This window comes from Dermochelys coriacea, chromosome 23 (assembly GCF_009764565.3).
Source record: "Dermochelys coriacea isolate rDerCor1 chromosome 23, rDerCor1.pri.v4, whole genome shotgun sequence".
NCBI lineage: Eukaryota > Metazoa > Chordata > Testudines > Dermochelyidae > Dermochelys > Dermochelys coriacea.
This window is the reverse complement of record NC_050090.1, coordinates 7,940,122-7,963,261: the sequence shown is the minus strand read 5'-3', so window position 1 is coordinate 7,963,261 and position 23,140 is coordinate 7,940,122. Positions and strand designations below refer to the sequence as shown.

General features: G+C 41.1%; 1 long non-coding RNA gene across 1 annotated transcript; it reads right to left on the bottom strand.

The window, feature by feature from the left end:
* Nucleotides 1-7,039: 7,039 nt before the first annotated feature.
* On the bottom strand, nt 7,040-10,935 carry LOC122457272. The gene is made up of 3 exons (XR_006276742.1): nt 10,462-10,935; nt 8,901-8,939; nt 7,040-7,174 (listed from the first exon to the last, which is right to left on the bottom strand). It is a non-coding gene; the product is annotated as an uncharacterized LOC122457272 (long non-coding RNA).
* Between the last annotated feature and the right edge of the window lie 12,205 nt (nt 10,936-23,140).

Sequence of the window (23,140 nt, the reverse complement as noted above, 5' to 3'; positions counted from 1 at the left end):
ATCTATGTGAGGAGATTTCTGGTAGCAGAATGCTTTTTAGTCTAGCAAAAGCAGAACAAGATCCAATGGCTGGAAGCTTAAGTGAGACCCGTGCAGACAAGAAATAAAGGTTCAAGTTTTTAACCGGGATGATAACTATTCACTGCAACAACTGACCTAGGGACACGGTAGATTCACCATCCCTTTAATTCAAGACTGAATATTTTTCTGAATAACAGGCTATGTCCCAAGCAGAAGTTCTGGCCTTCATAGTCGCTGGGAGAGGTTCTCTGGCCTGTGTTATGCAGGAGGTCAGCCTGCATGACCATCCCTTCTGGCCTTAAAATCTCTGATTTATTTTGAGAATGTAGTTGGCCTTGTGCTTACCCTGTGCATAAGGGTCAATTTCACTCACCAAGTAACATCTTATTCCAAACATTCCCAGATACCCAAGGCTGTAGGAAATTCTCTGTCACTTGATGTCTTTAAGTCAAGACTGGGTCTCTTTTTCTAACTGATCTGCAATAGCTCAAACAGAATCCATGGGCTCAATTAAGGGAACAGGTGGTGAGATTCTCTGTTTTGTGCTATGAAGGAAATCAGATGAGATTATCGTAAGGTTTGCTTCCGGTATCTCTTATTTCAAGGGATCCATGTGGAGGTCGGGCATTACTAATTATTAGCAAGATTTGCCGAATCAGGCTATTAATGATAATAATACCTTGCTCTCATGCTGCCCCTTTTCCATCCATAGATCTCAAGATCTCTTTACAAATGAGTAAATAACACCAGCCCCAATTTATAGAAAAAGAAACTGAGGCACACAGCAGGGAAGTCCTAAATTGCACAGTACCATGGCAGTGACTGGAATAGAACCCAGATCCCCTGACCTGTGCACTATTCACTAGCCTATACTGCATTAGTAAAGTCAATGTCATGTCAGACACTAAATATGGAAATTACCATCTCCCATAAACTTTTTTTAATGTACTGGTTGCTACAAAACAAACCATCAAAATATCAGTTTATTTATCTGAGTAACTGGCTGCTAGGGAAGAGATTTCACTGGAAACCTAAGTTGTGTATTTTGTAGGAACATGTTACCTAAAGAAAGAAAACAGTGATGTACAAAAAGGGAAACAAATCCAAAGAATTTGAAGGAGTCTGAGCCCTGGTCCAGGAGTCGCTGAAAGCTCACATCAGTAACTAAAACCTGAAAGGAGTAGAAGAGAGAAAATTAAGATAAATATAAATTAAAATTCACAGCCACTGAAAGGAACAACTTGAAACCCAACTACTCAGAGGGAACATGGATTGTCCCATCAAAACCTTAATTTCTTCTTTCAGACTCGCTGCAACATGAGACTGGATGAGCCAAGTTAGACTCTCAGGGACTTACTGTGAATGATCTCCTGGAAAGGACTTTAATACCCTATTTTATATGCTACAGTGTCCTAAATAGATGCAGCTAGAGTTAGAGTTCGAGCTGTTTCATTGTTATCTATTTCTACTGCCAGGCTAGCAAAGCCAAAGTGATGTATCTGGACAGCTGCGTTTAGCAGATTCTCCATTTTAGTCAGTAAATACATTCCTATACTTCATCAAACTGTTGTGTTAACTTTTAACAGCTACGTACATTACAGGTGTATTTTTTGTACAACACAGCTCCAGGATGGTTTGCCTGGAAAGCTATATGGGGATAGCTATACTGGCAAATCTGTTCTCCTGTGGAGTAGGCTGTAGAGAGTACTTTACAGCTGAGTTTACCAAGCCACCTGAGAGATTTGAACACCAAATGCCATTCAAATCCCTTGGGATTGAGCCTCCAAATCCCATGGACAGTTTTGACAATCCCAGCCAACATGTCCAAGACAATACACTAGCCCATCCTCAGAGCAGCCCTGTGAGGTAAAACTGGTAGGTTGAAACTTGGAATTTCCATTACATGGGAAATACCAAGAGTTAAAAAACCCCATTTGTTCTAAACCAGCACAAAGAATTGAAATTTTGAAATTGTCTGCAAAACAAAATTGCAGGAAAACAATCTTTTTGTCAATCAAAAGGTTTTATATTGATATACTCGAAATATGGCATTGCAATCTTGACTTTTTATTTTATTTTATTTTATTTTATTTTATTTTGATATTATTATTATTATTTTATTGTATTTTGATATTTTATGTTCCTTTATTTTATTTTATATATATTAGTTTATTAATTTAGGTTATTTTATTTTTATTTTTTATATATAAATTGGTCATTGTTTTTTAAATCATTGTCCTAATTTGTAACTGGTATTCTAATTTGTTTTGGAATTGGTTTTTGGATTGCTCAATTGATATTCTAGCTGGTTATTTGTAATTGTTATTCTTACTGAAAATTGTTTGATAATTGATTTGGTAATTGGTTTGGTAACTGATAATTAGTTTTCTAAATTGATATTCCGACTGATAATAATATAGTATAATATAATATAAATGACAGTCAAAATGAAATATTTCAGTAATTTGAATGGATCGTTTCAATAATTTTTCATCTAAAACTTCAACTAAATTGATACACTCCCATGTGATATTTCAATTTTCTTGAATCAGCATTTTCTTGTGGAAATATTTTTTTGTTGGAAAATTTTTGGCCATCTTTGCAGTGAGGCTCACTTTTTCCATTATCTAGGGCTGGGATTTTCAAATTTGCCTAAATGAGTTAGGAACCCACCTCTCCTTGACATCAAATAGGAGTTATGTGCCTAAATCCAACAGACTATTTTAAAAATCCCACACTAGACAAATACAACCTTAGTTGGTGTATATACATGCTACTCTCTTCCCCCCCCATTTTTCAATATTACATTACATTAATTAATAAATAACATTCACATTAATTATTAACAGAAGAGCACCATATCTACATTTGTGCTTGGTATTTGTTAGCTGAAATCCTGAATTATCATTCAACTGGTTGCTCTAAACTGGGCAGGATTGAAGCACTAAATTGGTTTTAAATCCTTATGCAACTTTTACACCTATTTTTCACCATCTGTTTATGGAGTTATGAACCATGATGAATGTAATTGTTACCTTTTGTCACCGGAAGGGAGCACAATGCAACTAGGACCAGGGTAGAAGGAATGCTAATTCCCAGCACTGACTTAGAGGACAATCCTAGGAAAGAAATTGTATAATGTCAGCACAAAGGAGGCACCAGAGAAAAAATAAGAAATTAGCAGGGAGATAAAGAGTGAAATACCTCTTGACGTCTATTAATATTATCAGCTCTCTTTTTGGGAGGGTCTCTTAACTGTCATGAGTATTGAGGAGGGATGTGAACATGAGGTGGTGGGTGCATTGGCAAAGCAGCAAGGGGACGGCATTCCTAACGTTATGGGCAACCGCGGGAAAGGCATAGAATTGGGAGAAGGATGCAGTGACAAGGTCGGCCACTTTCTTATGTGGAACTGAAGCTGACTTGGAATTTTCCATTCAAGCAGCTTTTGGATGGAAAATGTGATTTCTGCAAAATCAATAGCTTCTGTGTGAAAATGTTAATTTTGCTGATTTTTTTCAATTTCCCAGCCAGGAAAATTCAAATTGAGAAGTTTCATTTCATGTTGGATCAACAGTAATCTTTTCATCTGCCTGAGCAGCTGCACTGCTTCATGGGAGCTGTAGTTCAGGTGTCTCGTGCCTCTATTCTCCCCTAAGAGCTGGGATTCCTGTCCAGACTACATTTCCCATGGTTCCCCTTGGTCACAGTACTCCCATTATGCACCATGAAAATAAGTGGATGCAGAAATGAATGTCAAAGTGAAACATTTAATGTCAGGCCAACCAACCACAATGGAACATTTCAGTTTGGGAATGTTAATACATTTTATTTCTATTAAAATATCAAAATGGAACATTTTGACATTCCAAAATTGATTTTTTTCCAATTCTGGATGAAAGCAAAAGGCAAAATACTGGAATTTCCCATGGAACAGAAATTCCAGTTTATGATTAGCTCTCTGTATAACTTACACATCTTCCCTGAGGTTGGTCATGCCACGTTTTGTTGCTTTGAGAGTGCACATATCTGATGTGGGGGAATGGTATATACTTTGTGGAAGGTGACTGGTACATATTTTAGGGGGAATCAATATTACTTTTACTCATCTCCTTACAGGTGAAATTCAAATTAGAGGCTGGCTGCCAACTACAATCTGCTTAGCTTCATTTGGACAGGGACTGTGCCATCAGTTTAACTCCAAAGCCACTAAGGAGGGATCTGATTAGTAACTATGCATCTACTCATTATTCATACTTTTGCTCAAGACATTATATGACCAAATATAAATACTGGAGCAATGCCATGAAATGTGTGAAATTAACACCTGATACAACAGAAGTCCTGGGCACGTTACTTAAGCTCGCTAAGTCTTGTGTTAGCCCTCTGTACAGGGATGAATTTCACCAGCCATCCCTAATTTCTACCCTTCTCATGAATTCTCTGTTATTCCCCATACTTCCCATCACTCAGGCTGTTAGAAGATGGTGGACTTTTGGCTGGGATTCCACCCCCCCCACACCATTTTTTATATAAATAGCTCTATATGTTGTATGTAAGAGACTTAAAATAACAACTGAACTCATTTACTATGAGAAAGAGGCTTCATTCCAGAGATGGTTATGTAGGAATTGCATATTTTATCTTTGGAACAAATGCATGGCAGGTCATGAATAAATCACTGAATCTGCTTTAAACCTACAATAATACTTAAAAATGCAGTAATCATCAAGCATATGTGAAAACAAGAAAAGAATAGCTAATTACCCCCAACTCATCATGTTTAGCATGAGATTTTAAATGGTTTCCACTAGAGCTGTTTGAAAAATGGAATTTTCCTTTCATGGGAAATGGGATATCAAAGATACATTCAATTCCAAATTGGAATGAAAAGTTGAAATATTAAAAATGTTCATGAAACAGAAAATTCTGCAAAGTTTCAAACTGGAAATGTCAGACTGGAAAAATTCCAAAGTTGAGAATGAAAAGAAATGATGTGGTTTGTTGAAGTGACATTTTTCATTTTGAAACAACAGTTCAAAAGAAATAATGGCATTTCATTTAAGAAAGTCAATTTGAAAGAAAATGTTTTGTTTTAATTTTTGCAATGGAAAATCACAATGTAGTCAAAATATCAATATTTTACAATGGAAATTTTTTAGTTTATTGTAATCAAACGTGAAAGTTGCTTTCAGCTCTATTTTCTGTTAGTCTTCACCTTCATAGCTGCCCCTTTGCTGGGGCTGTTTGGTGTCGGAATATTTTCTAACACTCTGGAGGAATACAGCAGCATCTTGTCCTTTACATCATGAACAGAGCCAGAAAGTTCCAGTTCTCTGGTGAGTAATTCTAGATCCTAAGGCTGGGTATTTACCCCTGTTCATGCTATTAGTCATTTTTTGTGGTCCAATATCAGTGGGGTTAAGCATTCAGGGCCCAATTCACTGCTGCCCTGTGGCCCATTGACTCAAATTAGAAGGACACAAAGAGGCCATAGATCCAGAATGAATCCTACCCAGCCTTGGGACAATGGGCCTGAGCACTGAGGTGCAGAGCCTGCTCCATTAGATTTGCTCCCATCCACAGCAGTCCCAGCTGTGTCGGGGTATGGCTGGCAAACAGGGGGAGTCCTTCGGGGTGCGTGGGGAAGGCTAATCTCTGCCCCTACAAAATCTCCATAGGAGCCATTGTCTCCCTTATGTCCCTGCACTACTGCAGGACTTAATCTGGCTCTCAGAGCTTGATGCAGTAGCTGTTCGTATTGAATCAATCAGAAGGGGCCTGTACAGGGAACCAGGTAGCACCAATATCTCACCTGAGACCACGATAGTCAGTGCAGGGTGCTCAGCTGTGCGTGAGCATGGTCCGGAGTACCTGAAGGTGACACACATGAAAACTCTGGCAGAGACATTCCCATGTAAACTGGTGTCTTGTAAAATAAGGTCTCCTTTACCGCTTCATAATACGTACAGTTCATAAACAACAGTTATTCTGAGCCATTTGTAGGCAGGCTGGACAGGCCTCTTTGATCTTACTTGCTCTCCATTATTTCAGACCAGCACCTCTAGTAAGCTCGCCAGCCTCTCCTTTGTCTCCCTGTCCCTGCTGGAGAGAGAGGAGTCTGCTGCTGAGTTCTTTGCTCCCTCTGCAGACCCACTGCTGGAGAGGGTGAGAGGGACAAGTCCTGAATTTTTTTCAGAGTAGCAGCCTGCATTTTTTCCACCAAATGCATCCGATGAAGTGAGCTGTAGCTCACGAAAGCTTATGCTCTAATAAATTTGTTAGTCTCTAAGGTGCTACAAATACTCCTTTTCTTTTTAAGAAGGTGTGAGTAACAGTAGGGGAAAAATTAGCATGGGGAAATAGTTTTTACTTTGTGTAATGACCCATACACTCCCAGTCTTTATTCAAGCCTAACATAATGGTGTCCAGTTTGCAAATTAATTCCTATTCTACAACCACATTTGCTCCAATCCCTCAGACAGAGACAAACACCTACAAGATCTCTATCAAGTACTTCTCATTCTTTCTGCTGATACAGACTAACACGGCAACCACTCTGAAACCTGTCACTATTTTTGATGATGCACTAGAGGAACTCTCCATTAGTTGGGCTGGCTCTGCAGGGTTTACGAGAGTAAAAGGGAGGAGAAAATATAGGTCGGGTCACTAAAGTCAGCAGATCCAATGTACACAGGGAATAAAACTGATAAGCAAGAGGACGTCTGGTTTACATAGTCACTCTTTACAATACAACTGCTATTTTGAAAACTGACAATTTGAACTGTAATTTATTCATCTGGATTCTGCCCTAGCAATAGAGAATTTTTGTATAGAGAAGGTGAGTTTAGTGTCTTACCTGTTATACTCAGATGCTGGGCAGTACTTAGAAGAGAAAGAGTCTTATGACTAAGATTGTCCTTGTGCGCGTATAAACAGGAAAAGTTTCCTGAGCTGCTAGTGGATACGTTATAGGGCAGGTCGTAGGCAAATTTGCTTTCCTGCATCGGTTGGATTACAATCTCCTTCCCATCTTTACAGAAAATAACATGGGTAAAAGGGGAAAGTGCAGGTATTTTACACCTCATCACCACTGTGTCCCCTTGGGAACTGGGTGCTTTGTCAAGAAACATCTGCGGAGCAGGGAGGTCTCCTAAATAGGACAAAATATGAAATTAAACACACTTGACTCCATTCCCTTCTGGTGTTAACTGGCACTGCTCCGAGTTTTTAAGCAGGGGCTTTGGCTTAGTATGATAGCTATTCCCATTCCCATGCTAAGATTTTTGTTAAACTAAGGCAACTCCTAGAGAAAAGCATTGTGAAGCTAGAGTTAAGGTTGAGTGCAGATATTAGTGACCTATGGGTAAAAATTCATGGAGACAATTATAGTTAGTAAAGGAACAGACATTGAAAAGCCAGGAAATTCAGAGCTGAGAGTTTTAACATGAGACACACCAAACATTTGAAAGTACTGAAAATTGATTATTAAGGTATCCAGACAAACTTAACTCTGTCCTCCTAGCAATGTCCTGAGACATTCAGCATGACTTATTAATCCATGGCAATCACTTCTTAACAATTGAAATAACAGAGACTTGATGGGGTAACACACATGACTGGAGCACTATCATGGATGGATATAAACTGTTCAGGAAGGACAGGCAGGGGAGGAAAGGTGGAGGAGTTGCACTGTATGTAAGAGAGCAGTATGATTGCTCAGAGCTCCAGTATGAAATTGGAAAAAAGCCTGTTGAGAGTCTTTGGGTTAAGTTCAGAGGTGAGAGCAACGTGGGTGAGGTCGGTGGGCGTGTGCTATAGACCACCAGACCAGGAGAATGAGGTAGATGAGACTTTCTTCAGACAACTAACAGAATTTTCCAGATCACAGGCCCTGGTTCTCACGGGGGACTTCAATCACCCAGATGTCTGCTGGGAGAGCAATACAGCAGTGCACAGACAATCCAGGAAGTTTTTGGAGAGTGTTGGGGACAACTTCCTGGTGCAAGTGCTGGAGGAGCCAACTGGGGTCATGCTCCTCTTGACTTGCTGCTCACAAACAGGGAAGAATTGGTAGGGGAAGTAGAAGTAGGTGGCAATCTGGGCAGCAGTGACCATGAGATGGTTGAGTTCAGGACCTGACAAAAGGAAGAAAGGAGAGCAGCATAGGGGAGAGCAGCATAACACAGAAGCCCAAATGCCTAAGCGTGGGCAAAACTCCCACTGAATCATTTTTTTATGACTATTTATTATTTTTGTTGCTATCTACCTCATGGTTTGCAATCCTTTTCTAGCTGTTTAAACTAAAGAGCACTTGCTGACTTGCAATTCACGTGGGTCACTAGTGAGAGTTGAAAAGCAGGGATTTTCACCCTATGGTCCACGGACCCCCGGGGGTCAGCAGAGTATGTTGAAGGTCTCCTGAAAGGGTGTTGTTACCATAGAACAGTGGTTTTCTGCCTGGGGTCTGCAGACCGTTGGGGGTCCACAGATTGTGTCTAAGATTTCCAAAGGGTCTGCACATCCATTAGAAATTTTTTAGGGATTAGCGAATGAAGAAAGGTTGAAAACTACTGTTGCACAGAGTTCAGTGACTATGCTATTTGACAGATTATGCTCTTGCTATCACATACATTATTTACCAAAGATATTTTGCATTGTGTTCATACCGCTCTATAGACAGTCCTGTGCTATTGGGCAAATAAATAATGGACCCACTATAGTGAATTTCATCTAATAATCATTGAATACTGTTTTTCCTGCTCTTTGACCAAATCCATTTATATTCCCCAAAGTAATTCCTCATCTTCCACAGATTGCAGATATTTTTTCTGTCATCTCATTTCTGCTCTAGGTATGCGGAAAAACATAGGATTTACCTGGAGAGGAGCAGGTTTCTTGGTTTGTGAAATGAATACCTTTAAAATAAATGAACAATAGATTGATTTTAGTATTAGGTCAACGCAGAGGCTCAGATTTTGATCTCAGCTGCTTGTGTCACCCACTGATTCCAATCCTAGATTCACACAAAGGTCCCAATCCTGAGTTCACTGAGGTTCTGTGTGAGCAGAGAGATTTGTTCAGTGGGAGCTCATTGCAGAATCAAGGCCTTAGCATGCAGCTAGGTTGTGTGTTCCCTTGTAATAATTAAATTCTTGTGTAACTCCTTCCATGCTCTTTTTGAAAAGCTAAGCCGTTCTGAAATGGCTACATATCAGATGGAGGACTGGTCACCTCAAAAATTGCAGGTTCTGAATTCCCACTGCATATGAGCTCTCCATGTGAATATTAGTCAATTATATGTGGTTTTATTGCCTGGAGAGAAATGTATTTTTTCTGTGCTCACATAAATAGTTTTAAGGGGCTTTGCTCAAACAATTAAAACTAAAAATTTCACCTCTGGGCTGTGAATAAGCATAGAAATTTGCATTGAAAAAGAGATTTTTTTGAGAAATTCAGAGCATGTCAAAATAGGACTTTTTAATGTTATGCTTTTTTAAAATGAAATCAGAACAGAATCTCAACTACTGCAACTTTCACTACCAACAAAAGTCCTGATTCTGCTCCCTTTAAACTCAGCAGCTAACCTCTCAATCCTCGCTAGCTAGACTACTTAAAGGAAAATACCTGCACATATTAAATAATACAATTTAGCTATAACAATCTAATATTAGTTCAAATGATTTAAATAAGTACTTATCCTGTATTTTTCTTATCTGACAACTAAAACAGATCAGACAATTCATTGCAAATAATTAATCTGTTTCACTGTGACATTTTTTCTTAAACCACTAATACAATTGAACTCAGCCACCCCTCTACCAGCTATGGCTCTTGCTCCTTACAACTTGAATGATTTGAGTGGATTTCATGTTTCTCCATTGGGTTTGTAAGATCCAGGCATCACTTGTATATCCCTAATGGAATGTAAGCTCTAGGACTGATAAAACATTTAATGACTAAAAATATCTCTTTTATTTAAAGTTCTGTAATTGTCCAAAGTACGTTCCTTTTCCATAGCAGTTAATTCTTAACAGAGATGTGTTACCTAAGCAAATGGCATTTATTTAGGGCCAGGTTCTACTCTCAATTACACAGGTATAAATCAATCTGATATATAAATACAACTGTTGAGGTTGGTGGAGTTATCCTGGATTTACAATGATGCCATTAAGAGGAAGAATTAGATCTTTAATATATAATTGTTTTTTTAAATAGGGCTGAGATTTTCAGAGCCACCTAAAAAGTCTCAAAGCCTAATTCCTATTAAAGTTAATGGGAACTGGATGTCTAATTCCCTTAGGGGCTTGGAAAATCTCAGTTTTACTGTCTAATTTGAGCTATCATTAAAATGTTCCTGGTTAATTAAGGGAACAACTCTTTACTATTTTGTCCTGTCTCTTCTTAAAGTGAAATGCAGAATATCTGTAACATACTCACAGCATAGCCAGAGAACCAGCAGCAGAATCATTGGGAGAATCAGGAAGAACTTAGCCTTGAAATTTCTGCAGTGCCTTCTGCTGCTTTGGGTATGAGTTCGGAGACCAGCCCTGGGTCTCTGCTCTAAGCGTCCTTCTGCCCAGTAGGTTTCATAGAAGATCAGACACAGTCGCTCTCATCTGAACTGCAATGTGCTCTTGAGTTGCAAGTACCAGAGACCTTGCAGTCCCTTGGCTCAGAGCCTTCCTTTGCTCCTCTGGTTCAAACAGCAGTCAGGTTGGTGATGCTTTTTCCTGCGGCTTGTGTCACTGCCCTCTGTATACAGTAAGTGTTCACTTCATTCTGCTCTATGCCAGCCCTCAGCCCCAACTTCCTATAAGAAAAGTTAAGGTGATGCCCTTGATCTGTACCTCAGACAATAGTAATGGATGGTCTAGTCTCAGCTGTACCTGCTGAATGGCCTAATAAACAGGAAAACAGACATTTCAGCAAACTCAAACCCTTAAGTGATGTGTCTTTCAGTGGGTGTGTAGGGCGTGTTTTAAGGTCACTGCTCTATCTTACTCCCTAGCATCCACTAGACCATAAGAAAGTCTTTCACCATGTTTGAAGTAAGCAAGCTAAATAACCTTCCTTATACCAGTGTAAACCCAAGTAGTCACTACTAGACTAATACCAGTGGAAAAAAGAGGGGTAACATCACAACGCTCAGCAGAGTGACCCAGGATTTATGCTAGTATAGGGAGAGTAGAATTTGATTGAAAATGTTTATCCATGGTTCTAGCAGACACCAAACACAGCAGATGAGTCGAAAAGCTAAGGGGCTGATAAGGGTGCAGAGAAAGCACAGATTTTATGTGTCAGATTTTATGGTAGATGATGGGGAAGTTCCTAAGCACAGAACATCTTTCGGGGGAACAATTAGTGGGGGGAAAATTGGGAAATATTGTGAATAGCTGGAGATTCTTAACATCCTTCAGAAGTTTGAGAAGAAATGGGGGGCATGAAATGAGTTACTGATAAAACTGGCTGAAGTCAGTCAGAATTTCAAAAATTTCAAAAAAGCAGAAATGAAAATTTAATAAAATATGTGTGACCCCACCCCCGCATTTTTGACCATTTCTAGATACTCACCCTGGGCAGGTTTTGTCCCTGATATCTGCCAGCCAAATCATCATCGGCATCTCAATTTGAAGTGCCGATCTTCTCTTGGCTTAAACTTGATTGTGGAGAGTAAAACACTGAAATTACTAGGATAACCAGGCCCTGACTTTGTGCCTAACACTGAACATTGTTTTATTTCACCCATCTGCAGGTGTATCAGTCATGTGGTATTTTCCTGATTTTAACTGATTTTCACATTAATCCAACTATAAAGTTATATTCAGCACTTTTTAACCTTCCCAAAATATAAACAGTGAATAAGATAATAACTTAATAAGATTAATGTTAGATATGGTTGAAAGTTTACAACCAAAAATAATTTCTCATCCGAAAATGAACTTTTATCAACGTAGATATTTTCCACCGTAAAATGTCAAATTCAATGCCATTTTTCAGTTTTCCATCAGAAAAGTCTAAATGAAAAATGTAGTTTTGAATTTACATGAAATTATTCATTTTGACTCAACATTTCAAAATTATTTTGTTTTTGTTTTGAAAATCTTAAATGTTTTGTTAAAATATTTAGAAAAAAATTATTTCAGTATTTCTGAATTGATTTTTTTGCCACTTTTCATTTAGGACAAAAGCAAATGTAAAAATAATAAAATTTCTTATTCTATAGCTATTTTGTTTTCTTACTAGCTTTAGTTAATAATCAAACGAAGTCATTCAGTAACTTTTGAAACATTAGCTACCATTAAAATACAAATAAATTAAAATATATCTATATGCAATAAAAACAAACATTTCTATCATGAAATATTTAGCTATCTAATCAGTTTGTGAAAGTGGGGAGAACTGCAGTTCAGCACATCCAAGAGTCTTCAAAGAGCTGGCGGAGAGCTTGCTGGAAAGTTAATATTGATTTTCAGTAACTCTTGGAACACAAAAATAAAAGGAGTACTTGTGGCACCTTAGAGACTAACAAATTTATTTGAGCATAAGCTTGCGTGAGCTACAGCTGTAGCTCACGCAAGCTTATGCTCAAATAAATTTGTTAGTCTCTAAGGTGCCACAAGTACTCCTTTTCTTTTTGCAGATACAGACTAACATGGCTGCTACTCTGAAATCTTGGAACACTGGGGAAGTTCCAGAAGACTGGAAGAAAGCTAATGTGCCAATATTAAAAAAAGGAAAATGGGATGACCTTGGTTGTTATAGGCTGGTCAGTCTAACATCTCTCCTGGGCAAGATAATGGAGATGCTGATAAGGGACTCGGTTAATAATGTTTTAAAGGAGGATAATATAACCGATGCCTAGCAATGTGGGTTTATAGAATGTGGGTGTAGAGAAAATAGATCCTATCAAACTAATCTGAAATGTTTTTCATGAGATTACAAATGTGGTTAATAAAGGTAATAGTGTTGCAATAATATACTGAGTAGTTATAAGGCATTTGATTTGGTACTGCATGACATTTTGATTAAGAAACTAGAATGATTCAAAATTAACGTCTCACATGAAATGGAATAGTAACCTACAGGGAATTGATCACTTGATGATTACCTGTTCTGTTCATTCCCTCTGGGGCACATGGCATTGGCCACTGTCAGAAGACAGGATACTGGGCTAGATGGACCTTTGGTCTGACCCAGTATGGCCGTTCTTATGTTTGCATATGAGAAAGATCTAGGAGCAAAGATGGCAGGGCATATTTACAGGGTGGGGGTCTCTATCCTGGGAAGCAGTGACTGTGAAACAGACTTGGGCTTATAGTGGATAATCAACTGAACATGAGTTCCCATTGTGACGCTGGAGCCAGAAGAGCTTATGAGATCCTGGGATGGGTAAACAGAGGAATCTTAAGTAGGAGCAGAGAGGTTATTTTAGGTCTGTATCTGGCACTAGTGTGACCACTGCTGGAATACTGTGTCCTGTTCTTCAACAGTGTTGATAAATTGGAGAGGGGTTCGAAATGAGCTACGAGAATGAGTAAACAGTTAGAAAATTTATCTTATAGTGATAAACTCAAGGAGCTCAATCTATTTAGATTAACAAAGAGAAGGCTAAGGGGTGACTTGATCACAGTCTATACATCCCTACATGGGGAACAAAAATGTGATAATAAGCTGTTCAATCTAGCAGAAAATGGTATAACGAGAGCCAACGGCTGGAAGTTGAAGCCAGATAAACTCAGATGGGAAATAAGGCGTAAATCATGGTGAGGGTGATTAACTATTGGAACAACTTACCAAGGGTCATGGTGGATTCTCCATCCCTGGAAATATTAAAATCAAGATTTTCTAAAAGATCTACTCTAGTTCAAACAGGAATTATTTTGTAAAAAGAAAAGGAGTACTTGTGGCACCTTAGAGACTAACAAATTTATTAGAGCATAAGCTTTCGTGAGCTACAGCTCACTTCAGCTCACTCACGAAAGCTTATGCTCAAATAAATTTGTTAGTCTCTAAGGTGCCACAAATACTCCTTTTTCTTTTTGCGAATACAGACTAACATGGCTGCGACTCTGAAACCTGTTTTTATGTTGTGTGGTTGATCTGGAGACGCCCTTCAACCCTACTCTGTTGGGTGTTTTTGTTGGACTGGAGGGTGGTGCACATGACCTTTTAGAACTGGTTTGGCTGATATTGACTTTTTAGTGGATTCTCCTTTATATAAAAACTGTTGATCTATTTGACTATGGGGAAACTCTCCCTCCTTCTCTTACTTTTTATATGGCTGCTCTTTTTTCTGACACCAGCTTCACCCTTTTACCAAGCATTAGCAGAATTCTGGAGCTTTGAATGTGGGCTTCATGGTGCAAAAGAAATCAGTGGCCAGGAGTCTGGGTATGTGCTAAGTGTAACTTGTTCTGTTTACACACATATGTCAGTCCTGGAACAGAGGTGGTCACAAACAGCATGCAGTTCAACCCCTCCTTCCAGGAATCTCAGCATATCATAATGCCCCTTTACCAGAAGAATCAGAAATGAAGGCACAGAGCCTTCTTCTTTTCTTTTCTTTTCTTTTCTTTTCTTTTCTTTTCTTTTCTTTTCTTTTCTTACATTTGCAAACCACCCTATCTACCCAAAAAACTTGTCTCTACAAAAAACTTTGCAGCTAATTGTGTGTTCTGTGAAAAAGTATTTCCTTTTATCTGTTTGGAATTTGCCACCTTTTCATATAAGTGAATGTCCCTGTGACAGAATATTTATCCCACACTAGCCCAGAAAGAGTTAATGAGGCTGGGAAGTGGCCAATTAAGTGGAGAGGCCACACCTGAGGGGAATTAGATGGCCTAGGTAAGTGGGGCTGATGCTGGAGTCCAGCTGAGAAAGAACAGGCAGGGCTGCTATAAAGCCAGGAAGTTGGCAGCAGAAAAGGGCTCCCTAGAGGAAGCCTGGGAGCCACTCTCTGGGCATTAGAGAGGGAAAGGAAGAAACCCAGGGGGAGAGGAGAAGCCTTGGGCTCCAGGCTCTGAAGGAAGGGGTTATCCAGAAGGGTGGTGTAGCAGAATCCTGAGAGAGGCAGAGTAGGAAAAGACTCAGGGAAACAGTAGCAAGGTTTGGGACAGAGCAGACCTTGGCCACTGATTAGAGGGTCCCTGAGCCCAGGTTCCCCTTCAAGTTGGAAGTGCCACAGTCTCAAAGACTGTGAGACTTTGAGATCCCAGAATGAAGAAAACACACTTGGCTGGAGGGCCAAGCCTGAAGAGGGAGCAACTGGGTCATGAAGAGACAGAGCACCCTGAATGATAAAGAGAGAGAGAGAGACTGAAGGGTGAGTGACAGAGAAAGGGGAAGGGGTGTCAGACCCGGTGGAGCTAGAGCAGCCAGGAGGAGATGCCTGAGCAGTGACTAGAGAAACCCCTTGTGGTGCCTTGTTCTTGTGCTATGAGAGGGAGAAGAGGAGTGTCAGCTGGCCATCTTGCAGTGTGGGAAAGCCAAGCTAACTCAACTGAGCTAATGTGGCTGAAAGCCAGGCCCATCCTGACTGTTAGAATATAGATATTCAGGCCTCCCTGTAAAGGCCTATACTTGAAGAATTTAGGTATATGTTTATCATTTAGCTGCTAATAGAGGTAAACAAGAAAGAATCTGTGTAAGGGCCTTCTCTCACTTTGACAGTCTGAGTCCCTGTTCTTAGGCCAATGCCTTTGGCTAAGCAGTAGAGGCAACCATAAGATGGGAAGCGACCGGTCACATCCTCACATTCCAAACTAGTCAATATGGGGCGCTTAGCAAGGCCTATCACTTCCAGAGAAAGGGAAGAGCCTAGAAGGTGTAAAAGGAAATGTAGGTTGATAGTTTTGTCTGATAAGAACTCACTTATCAATAGACACAGCTGGGAAACCCTTATGTCTTTATAGACGTAGTTGTGAAATCCTCACTTCTGTATTGTTTTGTCATTATAGTTCGCACTTTGCTATTGTTTATTTGCATGGTCTCTGTCTGGTTCTGTGACAGGTTTCAGAGTAGCAGCCGTGTTAGTCTGTATTCGCAAAAAGAAAAGGAGGACTTGTGGCACCTTAGAGACTAACAAATTTATTTGAGCATAAGCTTTCGTGAGCTACAGCTCACTTCATCGGATGCATTCCTGATGGGTCGTCCTTCAGGATAAGTTGTAGATCCTTGATGATGCATTGGAGAGGTTTTAGTTGTGGGCTGAAGGTGATGGCTAGTGGCGTTCTGTTATTTTCTTTGTTGGGCCTGTCCTGTAGTAGGTGACTTCTGGGTACTCTTCTTGCTCTGTCAATCTGTTTCTTCACTTCAGCAGGTGGGTATTGTAGTTGTAAGAATGCATGATAGAGATCTTGTAGGTGTTTGTCTCTGTCTGAGGGGTTGGAGCAAATGGGGTTATATCGTAGAGCTTGGCTGTAGACAATGGATCGTGTGGTGTGATCTGGATGAACGCTAGAGGCATGTAGGTAGGAATAGCAGTCAGTAGGTTTCTGATATAGGGTGGTGTTTATGTGACCATCACTTATTAGTACCGTAGTGTCCAGGAAGTGGATCTCTTGTGTGGACTGGTCCAGGCTGAGGTTGATGGTGGGATGGAAATTGTTGAAATCATGGTGGAATTCCTCGAAGGCTTCTTTTCCATGGGTCCAGATGATGATGTCATCAATGTAGAGCAAGTAGAGTAGGGGCATTAGGGGATGAGAGCTGAGGAAGCGTTGTTCTAAGTCAGCCATAAAAATGTTGGCATACTGTGGGGCCATGCTGGTACCCATCGCAGTGCCACTGATTTGAAGGTATACATTGTCCCCAAATGTGAAATAGTTATGGATGAGGACAAAGTCACAAAGTTTAGCCACCAGATTAGCCGTGACAGTATCGGGGATACTGTTCCTGACGGCTTGTAGTCCATCTTTGTGTGGAATGTTGGTGTAGAGGCTTCTACATCCATAGTGGCTAGGATGGTGTTTTTAGGAAGATCACGGATGGATTGTAGTTTCCTCAGGAAGTCAGTGGTGTCTCGAAGATAGCTGGGAGTGCTGGTAACGTAGGGCCTGAGGAGGGAGTCTACATAGCCAGACAATCCTGCTGTCAGGGTGCCAATGCCTGAGATGATGGGGTGTCCAGGATTTCCAGGTTTGTGGATCTTGGATAGCAGATAGGATATCCCAGGTCGGGGGTCCTGGGGTGTGTCTGATGAAGCGAGCTGTAGCTCACGAAATCTTATGCTCAAATAAATTTGTTAGTCTCTAAGGTGCCACAAGTACTCCTTTTCTTTTTGTCTGGTTCTAGAGTAGCAGCCGTTTTAGTCTGTATCCACAAAAAGAAAAGGAGGCCTTGTGGCACCTTAGAGACTAACACATTTATTTGAGCATAAGTTTTCGTGAGCTACAGCTCACTTCATCATTTCTGTCTGCTGTATAATTAATTTTGCTGGGTGTAAACTAATTAAGGTGGTGGGATATAATTGGTTAGCTAATCATGTTACAATATGTTAGGATTGGTTAGGTAAATTTCAGTGGAATGATTGGTTAAGGTGTAGCTAAGAATATTACTATATAAATTAGGGGCAAACAGGAAGTAAGTTGGGATTCGAAAATAAGAAAAAAGGAACTTGGATTTAAGCTTGCTGGAAGTTCACCCCAATAAATATCGAATTGTTTGCACCTTCGGACTTCGGGTATTGTTGCTCTCTGTTCATGCGAGAAGGACCAGGGAAGTGGGAGAGTGAAGGAATAAGCCCCCTAACACGGACACAGCCCCAGAGCTCATCAGCTAACCAAGCTCAGCTCATTCTGCTTCACCCAGGCCAAACTGAGTGTGGTTGGCTGTTTCAGCAAAGGCAGCAGTGAGCTCCTATCCCTAGTCACAGTGTTGGTAGCTGGGAAGTTCCACTCTGGGCCTGGATCTCCTCTGACTCCTTTGGCCAGGGAAAGCAAAAGCATCCACAGATGCTGCCTTCGTGGGAGCAAATCGTTTGACAGGGCAAGTTGCAGAGGGCAGCACTTGCTAGCTGCAGCTTGTAGAATCTAGATACAAATGTGGTGACTGTCAATAGCTCTGAGCTGAGCGGTGGTTTTGGAGAGTAATGCAGTCTCTGGCCGTACAGTAACTCACACTCAGTGACCCAGCCAGAGAAACCACAGGACGTGGTTAGAGAAACAAGAGTCAACGAAGATAATTTGTTTCCTCTCTGATGTAGAGCATGGCCAATCTACCCTCCCTCAACTTCCTTACTTAGCAGCAGTACAGTAATGTTATGTACGGTGCTGACTTTGTTTGTTCTAGAGTAGCAGCCATGTTAGTCTGTATTCACAAAAAGAAAAGGAGTACTTGTGGCACCTTAGAGACTAACAAATTTATTTGAGCATAAGCTTTCGTGAGCTACGTGAGCTGTAGCTCACAAAAGCTTCTGCTGAAATAAATTTTAGTCTCTAAGGTGCCACAAGTACTCCTTTTCTGTTTGTTCTGTGTTTCATCCATTCTCTAGAGAAATCTGTTCTCTCATTTCCTTCAAATTGCTCCTTAAAACACCATGTCTTCCCAGAGGTCTATAAAACTTCCAGCCTGTCTCAGGAGTTTTAACAAAAGTTTCAATAGGAAATGTAGATTTCAAAATAAAAATAATGGAACAAGCTCCATTCCTCGGGTCTTGATAAAACCCTCTTAGGGAAAGGCCCTTTAAATCAGTGGGCAGTGGGTGCAATATGGTACCAACAGATTGGTGGGAATGAATGCATAAGGTGCACACAAATGGGATTCTGGCCCATTGACTTTATATACATGCTGCAACTTACATGAGTCATGTGATATTCTGGGATGTCTCTTCAAGCCCCAGCTCCTGGAGTCCTGTGATTATTACAGGAGCAGCTCAGCTTTCATATTTTAGAAAGTAAGTTTCTAGTGCTCGTGATCATGCTGAGCTGCTCAGCCAGCATGAAGCAGGCTTTGAAACATGATCTGTGCCTTCCATTATTTGTGAAACACATATGGGGGTGGGGGGGCATACTGGCTCTGTCTAAACTGCAAGTAAACCCAGGATTGGTAGAACTCCATTTAGCAGACCCTGGATTTGTTAACCTAGGGCTTGAGCCTATACACTTATGTGTAACACCAGGTCAGGAATTGTTGAACCCTGGGTACCAACCTGGGCCTCTAGCATCTACACTACATTATGCAGGCCCCAGTCCAACCACCCCACCCTAATGCCCTCCCAAACTGTAGCTGTTCGTGATGCAGTGTGGGGAAATGTGACTGTCCACCAGCCTTGGCTGCCCAGATGAAAAAGCAAGTCAGCCTGTGGGATTGTGGAATACTTTTGGTGGACTCCCAAAGCATGAGTCCAGTGGGGTTGTGACTACACTGCAGTGCAAAGCAAAGGGCTCAGCCTCAGACACTCCACCCCTTTGGGGTTCTGAGACCCTCAGTCTGAGACCTGGGTTAGCACGATGTGTGTAAATGGAAGGGTGGTTAGGCTTGAGCGTGAATTCAAACCATTGCAGCATAGACATACCCACTAAGACCTTGATCCAGCAAATGTGAGTAGCCCCTCTAAAGGCAGTGGACTCCAGAAGAAAAGTACCAATTATTTGTTCACAGGCAATTTTGTTGGGTTTTGAATGAAAAGACAGACAAAAAAATGATGTATTTGCTTTTGAAAAACATTTTCAGTATTGGTAAAAATGTTTGGGTTTTGAATATGAAAAAAAAAATACTGAAGCCTGAAAGCTATCACTGAAAAAAACAACAAACAAAAACAAGTTTCAGAGTAGCAGCTGTGTTAGTCTGTATCTGCAAAAAAGAAAAGGAGTACTTGTGGCACCTTAGAGACTAACAAATTTATTTGAGCATAAGGTTTCATGAGCTACAGGCCACTTCATCAGATGCATAGAATGGAACATATAGTAAGAAGATATATATACACATACAGAGAACATGAAAAGGTGGGAGTTGCCCTCTCAACTCTAAGAGGCTAATTCATTAAGATGAGCTATTATCAACAGGAGAAGAAAAACTTTTGTAGTGATAATCAAGATGGCCCATTAGAAACAGTTGACAAGAGGGTGTGAGGATACTTATCATGAGGAAATAGATTCAATTTGTGTAATGGCTCAGCCATTCCCAGTCTCCATTCAAGCCTAAGTTAATGGTATCTGGTTTGCATATTAATTCAAATTCAGCAGTTTCTCGTTGGAGTCTGTTTTTGAAGCTTTTCTGTTGCAAAATTGCCACCTTTAAGTCTGTTATTGAGTGACCAGGGAGGTTGAAGTGTTCTCCTACTGGTTTTTGAATGTTATGATTCCTGATGTCAGATTTGTGTCCATTTATTCTTTTGCATAGAGACTGTCCGGTTTGGCCAATGTACATGGCAGAGGGGCATTGCTGGCACATGATGGCATAAAACTGCTGAACTTGAATTAATATGTTGGTCCCTTACTGAAACTTAGTGCGGGGGTTGGGTCAGCTGTCTCCCAATACCAGGAGAAAAGAGAAGGGCTGAAGCGAAGTCAAAGCCAACTGGCTGAGGCAGACCAGCTGCACCAACTGGGAGTCAAGGCTGAGCTACACCACAGGACAAGAGCCGGGGAGCGGCTGCCCACTGTGCTGCAGCTAATACCAGAGCTGAGCCCGGTTAGCGGCTGTGGAGAGCGAGGGTGGACCTTGAGCAGACCGGGCCCAGACACAAGTGTCTTGCAGGCCAGACCCAGAGGGGGGGTGTGAACTGGAGGAAAGGGCCGATAGTGAGGAGAAGTGTCCTTAGAGCCTGAGGGAGTGTGGACATCATCAGAGCAGGTGTCTGACCTGTGGTATCCCTGCAGTGCTGCCAGGGCCTGGGAGGGAGGCCTGGGATGGGTGAGGAACAGACTGTGAACTTGCCTCATGCCCCAGAGAAAGCTGTTTGTGGTGTTCACTGCGACCCAGGGTCGGGTCCCTTGTTCCTTTTACCTCTTCCATTTTCCCTTATTTTTCTTACAGTTGCCATTTCATACATTGTATTTGGTTTGAACTTAATCTAGTGATCAGTGGGTCAGGGAAGTGAGGAGAAAGTACGCAAGAGTGGGGACACCCTCACCCCTGCCCTAAGTATCCAAGAGAAGACTGGAGGGTCGAGCCTGCCAGGAACCCTGGGCCCAGCCTTGTCGAGGTTACGAGGACTCTGCTGCATGGGGCAGTGGAAGAGGAGTCCCTGACATCAGGCAGGCTCTGGGTGAAGAGAGTGGGAGCGAGGACTCAGATCCTTTCACTAGCCGATTCTCTTAGGGTAGTGCAGAAGCCAGGAAGGTTCCCCACAATAGCAGGACCATTCCCTTGCTGACACATATGAAACACACATGCTCTTTCCACATAGGCATGGAACCTCACTGCCATTTAAGAAATCAGACAGGTTAAATCTGTATGGCTCTTTCTTTCTTCAATCAGCATATTGACAAATTCTGTTGTTCTCTTTCCTAGACATTTCTCCATCATCCCTGAGTCCTCTTCTTTCCTGTTGTGCAGGGGACCACACACTGAAATCAATCTCTCAAACATTTTTCTTCCAAACTCTTCATTTAAGGGCATGTTGCTCTGTGGAAAAATGAGAGGCAATCAGCCAATACAACACCAGTTGCATTTAGCATCTCATAGAGATGCCTGTACAGATATCGCAGGCAGTTTATTACTTCTCTAACTTACTCTTGACTGTCACATAGTGCTGGTTGAGAAATTTTTTTTCAAAAAATATTCATTTTTATTGACAAACTCATAACCAGAGAACTGAAAAAAGATTCCGTTATTAACAACACCCCCAAATTTTGAATCAAGAATGACATTTTTCATGAGTTTTTTCCCCTCTGTTTTTTGATACATTTTGTATCGAAAAATGTGGACTGGCTGTACTGTCCTGCCCCCAGGAGATGCCTGGGCCTATATTTCCTTTTCACAGGGAATGCTTCTATACATTTTATGTTTCAGAGTAGCAGCCGTGTTAGTCTGTATTCGCAAAAAGAAAAGGAGTACTTGTGGCAGCTTAGAGACTAACAAATTTATTAGAGCATAAGCTTTCGTGAGCTACAGCTCACTTCATCGGATGCAAGTGAGCTGTAGCTCACGAAAGCTTATGCTCTAATAAATTTGTTAGTCTCTAAGGTGCCACAAGTACTCCTTTTCTTTTTGCGAATACATTTTATGGCCATTTAGCTCCAGCTGTAAGTGATTAGGCAAGGTAACAGGCAGGGGCAACCATGTACACGTGGGAGTATTAGACTGTAACCTAAATGTGTAGCTGCTCCCTGGAAGCAGACTCTAAAGCATTGCAGAGTTGGTCAGGGATGTGACAGAGTTGAATACAACTGAAATAATCCTCATTCCTCAAATGCCCAGCTTGCTCCTGCTCCCCATCCCTGCCCTGACCATGCAAAACTCAATTACTCAGGCTTTGGCCAGGAGGGGGAGTTTCAGCCTAGAGAAAGTTCTAGCATCATTAGGATTTGATGGGAAAGTTTCATTCCAGGGGGGCGTGACTCACTTATCGAGCTCAGAAGGGGATATAAGATAGCAGCATCTCATTGCTTGAGATGAAGTGTAGAATAAAGCACATTCTGCACTGAATTGATGTCTAACATTTAGTACCCCTCAGCTGCCACTTGTTTGTCTGCTGGTTCCTTTAAATAGAACATGTACGTGTAAACAGAAAACAACCAGAGCTGCTCTCCTTCTGAGAACCTATTTGAAAGCTGACGGTTAGAGACACAGCCAAGCAGCCCTTTGGAAACTGATAATAAGAAATATGAGCCATAGGTGAATGCCATACACGGGAATAACACTTGCTGTCTATGTATAGCTGAGGATCCCAGAGCACCTCACACATCATAGTTCATGCAGTTTCAGCAGCCTTGTCATTAGCAGAGACACTTTAACACCAGTGGTATGTCCCAGACTATGCAGCAAGTTAATCCCCCAAATCTTTACTCCTGCTCTAACGTTTCCTTCCAGAGCTGAGCCTAGTACCAGTAGTCCTGACTCCCCATCCACCTTGTGCTAACCCCAAGATCAGTCACCAATCAGAGCAAGAGACAGAATGCAGGAGTCCTGATACCTAGGCAACCTTGTTTTAACCCCTGGAACAATCTCCCCT